The 15,819-nt window shown below is 42.1% G+C and overlaps 1 protein-coding gene across 2 annotated transcripts in view; it reads right to left on the reverse strand.

Annotated features, from left to right (window-relative positions):
* The window catches only part of KIAA1217 (KIAA1217 ortholog), a 372,473-nt gene extending 357,204 nt beyond the window's left edge, over positions 1-15,269 (reverse strand). The window contains exon 1 of one of the 2 annotated variants that reach the window (XM_032180898.1): positions 15,040-15,269. The gene's annotated coding sequence lies outside the window, so the exon portion shown is untranslated. The remainder of the gene's footprint in view (positions 1-15,039) is intronic. The other variant, XM_032180902.1, reaches the window with a different exon arrangement.
* Positions 15,270-15,819: the final 550 nt, after the last annotated feature.

Below are 15,819 nucleotides of genomic sequence, written 5' to 3' on the forward strand. Positions count from 1 at the left end.
ATCTAATCAGCTATAATTGTAAATTTATTCTCCATTTGTAAATTACCAAGGGATCTAACTAAAGAACAGGGGATGTAAAATAATATCCTAGCTGGGATATTTTATTAACACGTAAACCTCTACCCACCCCTCTCCTAATGCCTGCAAGGCTGTTCTGCTGCTGAACTTCTTTTAATTGTTAGCTTCTCTTTGAAGGTATTTCAACTATAATGCGAGCAAAGCTCTAATGAATTCTCAGTGCTGTACTATTTTTCCAAACAGTTTCTATATCATCTACAAATTTGGATGTTGAGATATAGTTTTTCTGCCCACACACATTTCTGTTTCTGAAGAATGTCAATATTTTCACCAAGTGACATGCCTGGAAGTTTCTAAACTAACTAACTAAATACTTCCTATGGGTTTGTTATTTTATTGCTTGAACTTGTTTTGGTGCTTAGCCCATCTTTCTCCTCTCCACCTGCCCAGCTCAAGCAGCCCTGCTAAGCCATGCAGCTCCCCCCGTGAGCACAGCTTCTAGAGAACAGGATCCAGCTACCCAATGCAGTTAAGGTCTCTCCTCTACAAGGCTCCTCCCTTGGACAAGCACATTTGCTAACTCACATCCCCTTCCAAACTCATCTCTAACTCCTGTTTTTCAGACTCACACATTTCTACCCCCATTCTGAACTCCCAAACCACGTCCAATAACCGCACCAAAGCCTGGGCATAGCAGGTACTGCAGCAGAAAGCAGACAGCCGTCACCTCACGCTTGAAGCATACAGAAAATACAGCTATTCAGGGACACTTCCAACGATGTCCCATATCATGCCTTCCCCATGACAGTATCTGATGATGTTGTGCTATTGCTTAAGGTTTCACATGACAAGGACACGTCATTAAGGGCTCATGCAGAGCACAGCACAGCACAGGCCTTGCTCTCTCAGCCCAGCAGCAATGGGCAGACGTTTCAGCAAAGGAAAACTTTTGTCACCTGGGTCTGTATGCTGAGCAGCCCAAACCAAAATATAGTTTATAGGGGGAACAATGAAAGAATAGAAGCAAGAGATACTGGCCTGCCTTATAAATGGATGTTGTAGGTTTGGGAGGGTTTTGGTTTTTTGTTTGTTTTTTAAGGTTATCATAAATGAGCTTAGTCGAGGCCAGCAGTCAAGTGAACCAATACCCCACATACACCAGCCCTATTGCAAGAGCCACACAAAGCTCACTGAATATACAAAGGCAAAGGAGGAGAAAAGTGAGGGATTTGCCCTGTTCCACCGCATCCTGACTCATCAGCTATGGATGGGGGGAAGGGACAATAATATTTGTTAACGAATTAAGCTGCAATTAGCAGTCTTGTTGACCCAGGTATTCACCTTGTGTCCTAAAAAAAAAAAAAAAAAACACCACTTTTTCTTACAACCTGAAAATGTTATGACAAAATGGAAGAGAAGGAAGGAAGGAAGTGTCACTGTCACTTTTCTGAAAATAGCAACTGACAACTTTATACAATAAGGAAATGCTATTTTATAGTAACAAGTGCAATATCAGCAATACAGTAAAGTTACCATATTAACACTGACAGAGATTATCTCTGTTCTCCATTAATCTGCATTCTTTACAGATGGTTATTTATGAAAATTAAGCATGAAGCTGAAAGGTTATCTATGGCCATATTAGCAAACATCTGCTTGTGATTCTGATTTCATGTTTGCATGCTATTCTTGGAAAAGCATGCATTTTCGAGAAGTACCAGATGTGACCGAGTGTTCTTAATCGTAAAATATTCATTTTAGCAAGATAAAAGTTCATTGAAAGAGCAAGGCCAGGAAAGAAATCATATTCTCTGAACACAACCACAGTGCTTGTTTTTTACCCCTATTGCCACTGCATACTCCAGGGGAAAAGCATTTCTGAAGAGGAAAAAAAGCAGTTTATTTAGTGTGCTACTACAGATGATTACTCTTCATTTTTAAATATGAAACATTGAAAGGAATAAACATGAACTCAGTTTCAACTTTAAAGCAGTACATTGCATGAGGTGAATCATCTATTTGCCTTCCTGCTGTGGGATTTGCACAGGAGCCTGCAGCCTCAGGTGTCAGGAGGTCGAGCAGCACGCAACCTTCAGCAAGGTGACTTTCAGGACCTTGACTTCCTCCCAGGTGACTTCACCAAGATCCCGTGCTTCCCGCAACAAGGGAAAAAAGGTTAATTTGGGGCTGGGAAGGTGCTGCAGGCCACAAGCTCTCGAGGGGAGCTATATGAGGAAACTGACTCAGATTGAACAATTGGTTTAATTCTTTTGGAGCCTCACTATGGTTAACCTAGTTCCCAAAAAAAGTTCCGGATCCTTCAAAATATTTGTTCTTTACATTTGACAGCCATGCTCTTCAATCAAATAATACTCTTAATCCAAAATAAATTTGTAGATAATGGTCAACATGATTTCACTTTGTATTATAATACAAATACGTATGTAATCATATAGTCCCATATATACATATAGAGAGATGAGTACATATACACACACATATATATATGTTCTGTTTCTAAACTATCACAGACTCCTTTCTTGGCTGAGACAGCACTTCTGAAATTAAAGAAAAAAGTGTAATAATAAAATGTCAGATTGAGGGATTATGAGGATGGCCACCAACACTTATTGCCCTGATTTGGAGACTTTCTTACCAAGCAGTATTTTAAATAAGTGGTTCTGAATAACAACAACAAAAAAAAACAAAACAAAACAAACACCTTGGCTACAACCCAAGCACCACCCCCGGTGGTTCTGAATGCTTCTGCTGGCTTTGAAAGTTCTTCTGGTGAAGCCCTCATGCAAAACTCTGTGTCACACTTCACTTGCATTCCTTGTAAGTTTTCAAGGAACATAATACCACATAAAGATTCAAGGGCAATTACTGAAGTAGCCCAGCTTTCCCATATACTACATCGCAGTAGAATGTTGTGCTCCCAACCGTATCTGCAGTCTGCAGTTCTTCTAGCATTTTTTTTTTTTAATTATTTCATAGATTTAATTTAATCCCAGGCTGGCTAAATGACAACTCTCCTAACATTTAAAGTGAAACTACAGGTGACAATCGCAGATGTGCATTATTAATTGACACTGTGCATACATCCTTCTATGTGATGAACACTGATTATCACAAATCCCGAGTATTAAAAAAAAGTCATAATTTATCTCTTTACCTATGAAAAAGGAGTTTGATCTGGAAGGCTACTGTTTCTCAGAATATCAATTTAGATCCTTTTCATGTTCTAATGGTTTGGGACATTCACTGAATACATGATTCATATTTGAAGATTTCTCCATTAGAGAAAAATATTTCTTCAACAAGTAAAATTCTCATATTATATGGCTCCTTGTGCTGGAGCTTCAAGACGACAAAGACAATAAGCCTCACAGTAAGACTGAGTTAAATTCTGTATTCTGAATCTCCACTGTCATTTTTTAAATTAAACTATTCATATGGAAAATACACATTGCCACATTTTCAATTTATAATACAAGTATTTTTATTACTCTCACTGTGTATTTGATTCCCATCTAAAATATTCGCCTTCAAGTTCATATGGAATCCAGAAACTTTTCCTCTTGAATATTTATCAAGCTATTTTTAATACTGCTTCTCCTACCCAACTAACACACCTTTGGTAGGAAACAGAGATCCTAACAACCTCATCGGTTCTTAGATTATAGAACTTCTTGATGTGGTCAACAACTATATACATTAGAGACACAAGTTTCATTTCAAATAGGAAAATTAGGAAACTAAAGTGTGCCTGAGATGCTGGCTTGTTGATATATCAAGAAAACAAAGGATAATAGAAATATACTTATTTTAGACCTATTGGGATTTCTTCATTGAAAATATTGACAGATTTCTGAATCATGTTCAAAAAAAGCAGAATTTATCTTCCTCGTATCATGTTGCTTTTCTAACACAAGTCAGAAAAACAATGATAAAATAAAGAAATTATCAAATTAAATTACATTCAAGTTGTTAAAGCTTCTTCATGCACTTCAGAAGTCATGAGCCGCCCTGCTCTTCTTTGGCTCAGAGATGCTTTTTCATGTTTTGCTTTTCACTCTCTTGTCCCATCAGTTCACACATGGTTTTAGGACTCAGCTGAAGGCTCACAGAAGGCTGCATGCCATCCTCCAGGTAGAAACGGGGAAGGCACAGGTTGGATCATGGCAGGGAGGAGGGAGGCAGAGACCCAGCATGCTCACCGAGCCCCTACGCACCCTGGCCATCACCTCCTGCCCTTCTCTTCCCAGCAATGGGATGGGATTTCAGTTTGGGCCTGCTGCCGGCTTTTAACATTTGGGACCTAGAGAAGATTTATCCCCACCACCACAATGAGTAGGACAAAAATTATTATTATTATTATTATTATTAATAATAATAATAATAAAAATACTTATTTCCCTCTACTTCCCTGAAGCACAAGAACTTGCAGAGGGGGCAAATGATACCAAAGTCTGCCACTGCATACACCAGAGGCAGGCTGGAGAAGGGGACTCCATGGAGGGAGGAGTCACACCACGTTAAGGTATGCAAAATTTAACTAATTGAACTAAACAGCTCACTGTAAACTGGGAAGAGCCCATTTCACCTCCCATCCTCCAGACAGGCTGAGATGGTGCCACAGGAGATACAGTTTGTGCCTTAACCCACCCATGCAGGAAAGCAACCACTCGAGGGCTTTTCCTAGGACAAACAGCAGCAATGATGTGGGGAAATCTAGAAACACACAGCAGCAGCAGAGAAAAGGCAGAGAAACAGAAACACCAGAAGTCATCTATTTAATGCAAAAGCACAATCAGATCTGAAATCCTTCCAAGTCTCTTCAGCAATGATGCGTGCTTTTGGAAACAGAAGTAGCTCTGAGCATACTTTCTGCTTGAAATGAATTCCTCCAAATGGAAGAGTAGAGCAGAAGGACTTGATTTTTGGATACGTGAAGGCATCCATATGCTGTTCCTTGCACACCTCTGCACACTTGACATCTTTTCAGGCGTAAGCCAAGGGACCCAATGCTGCAGGCAGATGATCAAGTCACACTCACACACAAGTTGTACATTAGCTTCTGTGCACAAGAGCATCTGCATTTATCTAGGGTGCCTTGAAATCAAAAATCTGGTCAAAAAAAGTGTTGTTTTCAACAATCGGATAAGCTATGAAGCTACTATAAACTCACATGGTTTATGTCTCTGCTCTTCTTTACATTTTTTCAGAATAAAGGAGTAACATAAATTAACTCCTCTTGCAGGAGAAAGCAAAACAAAAAGTTAAACAAGCACAAGAACTGGGGTTCCCTTTTCTGGGGTGGGGTGGGGAACAGTGTATGAAAACTTTCCTCCATTCAGGATCATCTGACTGACATTATCTACTAGAGAAAGGAAAGGATAAATGAGACTAGTGTTTTAAATATTTACACCACTGTACTTCGTATCTTTGTAACTTAATAATCTTCAGCTTACTCAGTGCCCTTTACAGATATTTGTTCAGAATTTTTTAAATGTCAACCATAAAAATAAAGCTAGTAAGAAAAAGTAAAATTTTCTCATTCATTAGAAGTTGCCAGCAACTCCAGAAATCTGCTACATGCTGGCATAAGAAAGAGGCTCTTGTTCTGGCCCTCACAATGCCTCGTGTAACCTTTCAAACTGGTGGACGCATAAAACAGCATTGATCCCAGCACCCCGAGAAACAAGGCGCCGCAAATAAGAGCTAAGCCACAGATGTTCTTCAAAGGACAAATCCTGTCTTCTGTGCGCAGCCTGAGCCAAGAGCAGGCGGGAAAGGGGAACAGCAGGGGAAGGGGGCTGCCACCCGGGTCCCCCCAAGGCCCCTCCCGGTACCCCCCAAGCCACCTCGCCCCAGCGCCGAGCTCCCTCCGGTGGCTGCAGAGGAGCAGCAGCAGCAGCCTCAGCCACTCGCATCCCTCAGGCACAAATTTCGAGCAGTAGATGCTAAACTCCTCTCCTCCCTGGGCCGTACATCTCATGCCCCAGCTTCTTTTCCATCTGCCGCTTCTCTTCTAAATCCCCCCGAAAATGCGAGCAGGATTTGCTCTTTCGCAGGAAAAAAAAGTTAAAACAATTTGATGCTGCTCTGGATGCTAGTGAATGGCCTAATTTATTGTGAATGATATAAAGCATTCAGAGGTCTGGTCTCTATTGTGCAAGCCAGAGACCAGCTCTGTGCCAGAGACCATAAAGAGAATCCCATAAAAGAACTGGTTACAAGCATTATGAAATTACAGAAGTACAGTAACAGGAACTTAATGTCTAACCATGGAGACACTTGGTTGCAAAAATGCTTTTTAAAGGTTTAGCATAAACAAGACAGCACCCTGAAATCAGTAAAAATAATAAAGAAGTTAACTCCTGGGTAATCTGCACCTACCAGTAACCAAGAATGGCACAGCGACCATGTCAGGTAGACACAAAAGAAACTTCCTGTATGTAGGGGAGAGACTTTGTAAGCTAAAACAAAGTTAAAATAGAATTATCATGTTCTTCACTGCATCACTTGGAAGCTTTTAGATGCCGTTTTGCAATTTCAACAATATCAACTAAAGCATAAGAAACTATTAAGCTGTCATAGGTTGCTAGACCACCGAAACAATGCAACTGCAGACAAACAATTCCAGTGCATGCTGGTGCTCTGGTAACACTAAACAAACATCTAAAGGAAGAATCTCACACCTTGACTCATCTGCCTTCAAGTTTTTGCCCTAGCATTTCCCTTCACTGAGCTCCATCCCTTAGAGCTGAGCGAGGAGCTCAGACAGTGTGCAACCCCTGGCTTTTCAACAGCTGTTTCATTTACCTGCTCAAGGATAGTTAATGATCTTTATTAGCATGCTGACAGCTAATGTATTCATTGTTAATACAATTAGCAAAAATTGCAGCAGTGAGAAGCTTCACAGTAACACAGGTAAAGCCAGAGAGACCATGCATCCAGAGACCAAACTTGAGTTGAGTGACACATACTCCTCAGCCCGATGCTATTAAACTAAGAAATGTCTTTATGTTTCTCTGCACACACACACACACCGCCCTGAATTTTGAAGTTTCTTCCTCCTGCTCCAGAGTTTCAACAGCAGGCACATATACAGTCCTCAGTAGCTTAGCAGTTAGGATACGAGGGTGCAGAAGACATGGGTTTAAATCCACCTAAGCTGAGGAATTGCTCTTTCCTACTTTCAAGCCAAGTGAACTAAACAATCATAGAATCATTAAGGTGGGAAAAGACCTCCAAGATCATCTGGCCCAACCATCCCCATACTACCAATGTCACCCACAAACCACGTTCCTAAGCACCAGGTCCAACCTTTCTTTGAACACCCCCAGGGACAGTGACTCCACCACTTCCCTAGGCAACCCATTCTAATGCCTGACTGCTCTTTCTGAGAGGAAATGGCAGACACTTTCACTACAGATTGTGCTGTCCAAACCATCAGTGTTAACTAGGAGCTGAAGAGTAGTAATTCCCTAAATCACCACTCCCATGACACCTACTATTGACAAACTCCTAGTTTGAGGGCAGCCATATGCAAGGTAACTTGAAACATTACTGAAAGTGCTTCCATGTAACCTGTTCGTCTTTCACCTAAAATGACCTGAGCTGCTTGTATTCAGGTCCCATGTTTCAAAGGAGCAGAAGTAATTCAGCAACTAAATATTGGCTTTTCCAGCTGCACAATACAAAGCGACAAAGCTTCAGGACCAAGTCCTGGTCTCAGTCTCCCATAACACTTTGCAAATGCTAGACTTTGGACTTGCACACCCATTGCTTGGCACTGCCCCATGTGTCTCAGTGCCCTGGAGACGGGATATCAAACACAACCCCACGCTGCACCTCCTGTGCCAGAAAGCAGCATTTTAGCTTGTCTCTGAGGCCCTGAACTTCCCTTACATACAAAGGGGACATCCCAAGCACTTTAGTGAAATAGCCAAGTTAGGGATGTGGCTCTCTTCTCCTGAAATCAAATTGCAAAACCTCCTGTTAGGTGACAAACAGCAAAGGCAAGATCAAACACAAAAGCACAAAACAACCACACAGGTTGGAGAAACCCAGCAAGATTTTTCCACTGTGAGTGGAGTGAAACAGCAGCACAGGCTGCCCTGAGGGGCTGTGTGGGCACCATCCTTGGAGATTTTCTGAACCCAGCCAGATCAAGCCCTGAGCAACCTGGTCTGACCTCACTGCCCCTGACGTGAGCAGGAGGTTGTGATGGGGACTCCTGAGGTCCCTTCCAGTCTGGTTTATCTCATGAGCCCTTACGATACACAACATCAAGGTCTGATAGCATGGCATGTTATTTTAGTCTCTGAAAAAATGTTATGAAATTAAGTACAGATTAGTAAAACCTGATTCCACAGATAAGACTTTGTATTTTATTTTCCACAGATAAGACTTTGTATTTTAATTTTGTTTAACCCCTCCCCCCCCCCCCCCCCCCCCCCCCCCCTTTTTTTTTTTAAGTTCCAATTTGGCTCCAAATAATCTTTATTACTGGGAGGAGGTAATGCAAACAATTATGGCAAGAGAATCAGCTGGATACAGTTGTTCTCCAGTATGATTTCTGAAGCAAAATGCTTCAAAGCAATTTTTATATAAAATACACTTTGTTTTCATCCAGATTTTGCATAGCATCAAATAAAATAATAAACTGTTCCTACTGGAAACCAACCAGATAATAGACCACAACTCTTTTCTTATTAAGAACAGAAAAAGATTTTTGTTTGCAAAAAATCACAAAAATATAGGCTAGATTTTATGATTTTGTGATAAACATTAACTTTGCTAAATAAAAAAAGACTGCATTCATTTCAAGCCCCATATTAGGGAAACAATGATGCCTTTTTATGGCTATCTATTACATACTAGCTGGATTTCAATAATCAATTGTAATTCAGCACCATATCATCTATTTATATCCGCTGTTCTCAGCCAACTACAGATTACTCTTGAAAAGTTTGGCCAGGATTTCAGCAGAGTTGGCAAATGCAAGCTGGCAAGCTCTTAGCCAATTAAAGTATTTCTAATGACTATATCACCACGTATGAGACTGTTAGAAATGTGACTGGACAAAGTACAAAAATCCTGTATTCATGCTTATAATATGTGACTCCACGCTCCCCTCCAATTTTGTTTTGCTGATACTGCAGTAGCCTACTAAAACTACATTGCCATTCTTTAGATTGAAGAGCTAATACTTCTTATACATCTATGTTCCAATTAATGGATAATCCTGTTCCAACAAACTGAAGCACTGTTCATTAGAATAAAAGTTACGGCAGAAAGCATTTCATCACCAGATGCGTAGTAAATATTCGGCCAGAGTCTTAATTGCATACCCCATGACTAAGTAACAAACATATATAATCCATCCTTATGGATTTCAAAGTGAAGATGGGTAATTCCAAAAAACTTTCTCCAGCAAACATTTCCAAGCAACCTCCATATATAGCCATAGCAATAAAGGATAAAAAATATTTCCTAGCTGCAGAATTTAGACTCTTGCCAGACAGAATGCAGTTTCCAAGGAAGGACTCATCTTTACTAAAGCATTACTCAATCTTAACTGTATTGACAGTGCATGGTCTGTTTTATGTGGCCCCAAGAGAATCCCATAGTTTTATTTTCCCATTGCCATCCCAATATCCAAAAGCAACATAATGCTAACTCCAACAAGCTCATAGAAGCTGCCTCAGGATAACTGATTCTTTTATTTTATATGCTAGTGCAAGTTCTTAAATCAACGTATAGTATGTCAATGATGAGAAAAAGATGACACTGCTACATTTCACTTTGAATAACCTTCCTATGTAAAAAAAAAAAAAAAATGCTATGCATTTCAATTCTAAAACAATTAGTAAATGCCTAATTATAAGCAATCCTGCATATTACATTGTACGTTATACTTGAGTTACTCAGCAAGACTTCTCATGTAAGCAATATAGTTTCAATGAATTTCAAGGTAAGTACAGAATTAAATAGCAGTGTTAGTCATGCAGTAACTAATTTTACAACCTGCAGTGTTTTCTAAAATTCTATGAACACATCACAGACTGCAAATAAGTAAATACATATTTTGTTCATTCCCAAACAGGTCTCCTCTGAGACTTGGGATTCCACCTAGAGAGAGTTCTGTGTGAGCTGCACATCCAGACACGAGAACAGAGGGGGGGCACACAAAAGCATGATCTGGGACTACCCTAACATTAAACCTGCAGAGAAAAGGAGGAGAATGGCTACAGGTATGTTGAGGTGTATGTTGTCCAGAACCCCTAAATCAGACAAAACTAAGTTACATTCTTCCAAAGCTAAGGCAACCTATACTCAGTAGGGCAAATGCACACTAAGAGAGCAATGCTTCATTTGCTTGTGGCATCACTTCCAAAAAAGCAACAACAACAAAAGAGATTGCATGTACAAGCTCCTGGAACCCACACCTGCTTGCTGAAGCTCTTTCTTGCTACTGTTTTACAGAGAGGAGAGCCTTGTTATCTCACACTGCTCACCATACAACCTGGCACTGCAGGGGCTTCCTGCACTATCCTTGTAAAGAGAAATGAGCATGAGAACAAGAAGCATCGTACCCCTCTTTGGGGACACAGATCACAAGAAAACTAAATGAAAGATGAGAGATAAGGAACAGCTAGGCAAGCTGAAGAGTAAAAATGCTGACCTGTGGAAGTCTGGGCAAAACAGAGATCATATAGCATCATAACAACATGCAAAACACCAGAAGTTCAGAGATACTCAAAAGCCACCTGGACATGGTCCTGGGCTGCCTGCTCTGGGTGGCCCTGCTGGAGCAGACGCAAATCTGACCAGATGATCTCCAGAGGACCCTTACAACCTCAACACCTCTCTCAGCCAAACTCCCTGCTTCTAGAGGAAATCATTTTACGTCTCTCCAAGCTCCAAGAAGGAGCCTAGAAGAGTAATAGGCTCCCCTGCATCTACCCCTCTCTCCACTGCATAGATGAAAACCAATTTAAGTCTATACTATGAAAAGCAAGCAAAAATCTGCACTTTAAAAATGGGGCAGTTTGGGGCCTAGAGTAAAAAGATTAAGAGTACTACAGGAGGAAGGAAGAGATACAAGGAAGGGAACGATAAGGTTACAAATACAAAAGCTACAGTGTCTGTGAGGGGGTAACAATCAGGGTCCACATTTTTTTTTTTTTTTTTTTTTTACAGACTTACCATTAAATTGCACAAAGTGCATCAAGCAATTCCTAGATATTCCAATAGGTCTGTGAAGCATTTCCCAGAAAGTTTTCAACAGAAATTTAAAGGAGGGTTTCTTCCTTTAGAAGAATGGAGAAGCTTCAGAAAAGGCATAACAGATCATTTTAATATCCCCTTCAAAAAACAAGCCTTTATCATCACACAAACATTTACACTGCTCTGTCCCATTCCACTCTGTCCACAGCATGGAATCTGCTTCTCCTCCTGACATTGCACACAATCCTGGCACAAATAACATTACTACCCCCAAGATCTGGCAGCATACCTCAGTCTTAGCAATGAAAATCTCAGTATTTTCCTTGAATCTTTATATACATTTGGAATAAATTCATTTCATGCTGGCTTTGAAAACAACCATTCCATTATTTAATGAATTCTGAAGCAAAGCATTCAAGAATATAGCCAATTTCAGCTTATGTTAGGTGAAAAAAGGAAGAAACCCTACTATTCAGCTGTCAAGAAAACATAATAGGAGCAGTTTCTCACATATAAACTATGTATACAAAGTTCCATACATCTTCAATGAATCCATATCTACAAACTAAATGCTATGTAGACTTGCAGATAAACAATGTCAAGCATCTGTGCGAGTCTCCACTGGAAGAGTAGTGAACACATCTTCTTCATTCCGAAGGATTTGGATGTCTAGTATGACACATGAATGCTCCTATGCACCTCAGTATAATACATTCAAGCAAAAGCAATTTATTTTTTGAAGAATGAAAGATTCAGTGATGCCTGCTGGAAAATGATATTTTGAAAGAGGTCCAAAAACCCACATATTTGTAATGGACTGGGAAGACCTTCACCACCAGGTCAGCAATTTGTGTTCCAGCCAGGCTATTTATGAAGGAAAGCAGTTACCACCAATGGCTCTTTGAAAGCTCGAGTCGACAAGCTCTGTATCATTGCCAGGGATCAAACATGCAGAGATACCAGGACAAACCAGCCACATGGACTACTTTAGCAGAAGAGCCCAGGACTGAGGTAGTGCACAAAATGAATCAGTCAATGACCAGAACTGGGCTAAGATAACTAAGCTGGGTTTGCAACACAGTTCTCTACAGGCTTGAGCTTCTACCCACTACAATAAAGTCAGACAACCAGCATAAGAAAAGGTAAGAAAAAACAATCTCACATTCTGCATCAGATTGTTAACTCAGCACACTTTGATAGAAGTGATGAGTCAAACTGAACAAGAAAGTCCCCATTTTTTCCTCTCTCCCTGCCTGCCAGCATTACTTCCACTCTACTTTCCCATTTACTTCTTCATTAGCTTCCCCCTTCAGTTCATTTAATGTCCTCTGATTCTTGCTTTGCTGTGCTGTCCATTCTCAGTGCCATGTTTGCCACCCATAGCCTATTTTCTCCTCCTTGCTTTCTTCCCTGTTTGTGACAACTTTTAGTAGTCCTCTGCAAACACTGGTTAAGCCAGATAGCAATTGTAAAAATAAGCAAGTCTTATCTTTAAGACTTCAGTATCTATAAAACAGTCTGTAAGTACTTAGGTTTTCAGTACATTGCTAAATTTTTCCATACATATGTAAAAGTCAAGTCTTATAGGTATGCAATAGAATATCAAAAAAAAAAAAAAAAAAAAAAAAAGTGAAGATTCAGCCATGGCTGAGAGCTAGAACAGGGGAACTAGAACTAAACATCCTAATTTTCAACTCAGAGAAAGATGAACTTCAAAATCATTAATAGTCTCCTTTTGCTTACAGCAGGAGGTCATGGCAAATGTCAAACACAAGAGAGCTGTTCAATTAAGGGCAACCTTACAAAATCCAAACTATTACCATCAGCAGCCTAGACGTCATCCTTGCCCCAGCAAAACTACCGCCCGGACAGAAGCAATTACACAAGTGTCCACACTTGAGCACTGCCAAGCTGTAACCTTCAATAAAGAGAGATGAATGTACTCTCTCAAGAAACAATTCTGTTGTTCCAAAGTAGTGGCTTCCTTAGGAATTGGGGGGGCTAAGGAGGGAATAGAAAAAGGCAACTAAAGTTATTCTACCTCTTCCAGTAGTCTAAACCAAACGCTACACGTACAGCTTAACAGCACAGCAATTTATCACAAAGCAATAAACAGGAGATTGCTGTTTCAAATAGAGAAATAGGTAGACAACAGTTAGCTATTCAGAGCATCTATCTGTTTTCAGGAAAGGAAAAAGATGACTGAATACAAAAGCAATGCTTTCTGGGATGGGGGGAAGAATTCTGTGGAAAAAAAAAAAAAGTAACTAAATGCAGTAGTTTTCTTCAATGGCAGTTTTATTGTTGTACATTGAATGCTTTAGAAAACACAGCCGGTCTAAACTAGAGTAAATTTTCAAAACAGTTTTAGAATAATTCATCTGCAGCACAGGAGCAGAAAACAAACAAAACCCCTCTGTATATAGTTCCAGGCACAGTAGCATTAAAAGCTCTCAGTACTAGACAACCTCCTCCAATTTTGCAATGATCTGTGGATAAAAGCTGCCCAAAACCCACAAGGCTGAACTATGACATTATGTAAAGTCTTCAGGCCTATGTACGTCAGTCAGAGCCCGGGGTCTGTACAAAATGGGGTCAGAGCTGTTCTCTGGCTGCAGGAGTTGTGCTCTGTTAGCACTTAACCCTGCACAATGTACGTAACACCAGAACCAACAACATGCATAGGACTTCCTGCATGCATTACTTAGGGTGTTATCAAGGCCTACAGTAGGAATTTGAGATTAGGTTAAATTTCTCAGTAAACATAGAGCTAAGGGAAAAAAAAATAAAAAAATAAAAACCAAAAAGGGAGTTGTTATATTTAGTCAGAGATCTTCTAGATCGGTCACTATATACAATTTTAATTCTTAGAGACAGGTGATACAGACTCCTGTGCACTGCATCCTCACTGCACTTTGCTTCACACGGTTCACAAGGTCAGAAGAAAAATAAATAAATAAACATGGTTTTCATTTTCAGTTCAAACTTGCAGAATGTCATCTTATTAAGAGGTAACCTTGGGGAGTTTTAATGTTTGATATTACACAATATTTTGCCCAAGACTCTAAACACACTGTCACTGTAAGAAGCAGCTACTGTCCACACGGGCTAGCCCTCCTGAGCACCCCGAGAGCAGCTGGCGATTTCCCCAGGCAGTACGCACTGCTCATCCGCAGAGCTCCAAACAACTCTTTTGAAAATATCACGTCACAGAAAGTCCAAGGAAAATGAAAGTGAACGGCAACGACTGTTTTTCAACAGCATCGCACGAAACGAAGCACTAAACACAATGTCTAGATATGCTGAGAAACTTACGTCACCGCAGCCACCAGCACTGCATGCAGCAGCTGAACTTTGCCAAACACCGAGAAGCCAAATTCTTAAAGTTAACACTAGTTTTAACTCCAGAAGCAGCAGAAAGTTGGCCCTGGGCTGCGAGCAGATCCTACCTGAGGGCAGAGCCACACGCTGAACACCCCTGAGCATCCCCCCTCTGTACCTGCGGGCAGAGCGGCGGCTCCAGGTTTGGGGACGCTTTTTGGGGGACGCTGATTTCTGCCCCTAGGGCTCAAAGGGAAAGCTTCCCACCGACATCTCACTCTCTTACATCATTTTCTGTATCCCCCCTCCAAAGAGCGCAGCAATTCCCTGATGGAAAGCTTCCGACATCAGTCCATACACGCGACACACCCCTCCTCCCACAAATATTTTTTGGGGAAAAAAAGTCATTTTTGCGGTACTCCGCGCTCACAAAGCACCAACTTCGCAAGTGGGACGTACCGGTAAGTTTCCTCCGCACGGGGCAGCCGGGCCAGCCGAAGGATGCTGCGCTACGGGACCCCCCCGCCCGGGCTGCCGGAGCCCCCCACGGCTCCCCGGAGACCACGGGGGGCCCCCTCCGCCCTCCCCAAGTTCACGGCCGGCCTCGGGCAGGTTGGAGGATGGAAAGGGGGGAAGCCAGCCCAAGGTCACCCCAAGGCAAGGGGGGCAAACTCGGGGTACCCCTCGCTCCCGCGGCGGGCTGCGGAGAGGCGGAGGCTGCGCGAAGCGGCGCGGAGCTGTCGGCTGCAGGGCGGGCTGCGTGCTTCCTCCTCCTCCTCCACCTCCTCCTCCTCCTCCTTCTTCTCCTCCTCCTCTTCCTCCCCTTCCCCCCGCCGACTTTCAGTTCACCTGCAGGCAGCCCGGCTGCGGCGGGGCGGCTCCGCAGCTCTCCCCGGGACTGCAGTCACTGCGGCAGCGCCCTCCCCTCGCCGCCCCGCGGGGGGAGCCGCTCGTCCCGGCCGGGGGCTGCCGCCGGGCTGTAGGGAAGGGAGAAGGACCGAAGGACCAGAGAAGCGAAGGACGGAGCCCCCGGGTGCCCAGCACCCCCGGGCTCCTCTCCCAGCCTGCCTCCGCTGGGTAGGGATTGCCCCCGCGCTGCCAATCACCTCCCCGGTGAGGGGCTATAAATATTTATTAAGCACCCTAATGGCTGCATCAGCAGAGCACTTTTTTTATTTCGCAGCCCTACACGTGTGTAGCGGGAGGAAGGTGGCTGGCTTGGCATCCCTGCTACGGGGG

The sequence above is a fragment of the Aythya fuligula genome, chromosome 2 (genome assembly GCF_009819795.1).
Source record: "Aythya fuligula isolate bAytFul2 chromosome 2, bAytFul2.pri, whole genome shotgun sequence".
In the NCBI taxonomy this organism is placed as follows: Eukaryota; Metazoa; Chordata; class Aves; order Anseriformes; family Anatidae; genus Aythya; species Aythya fuligula.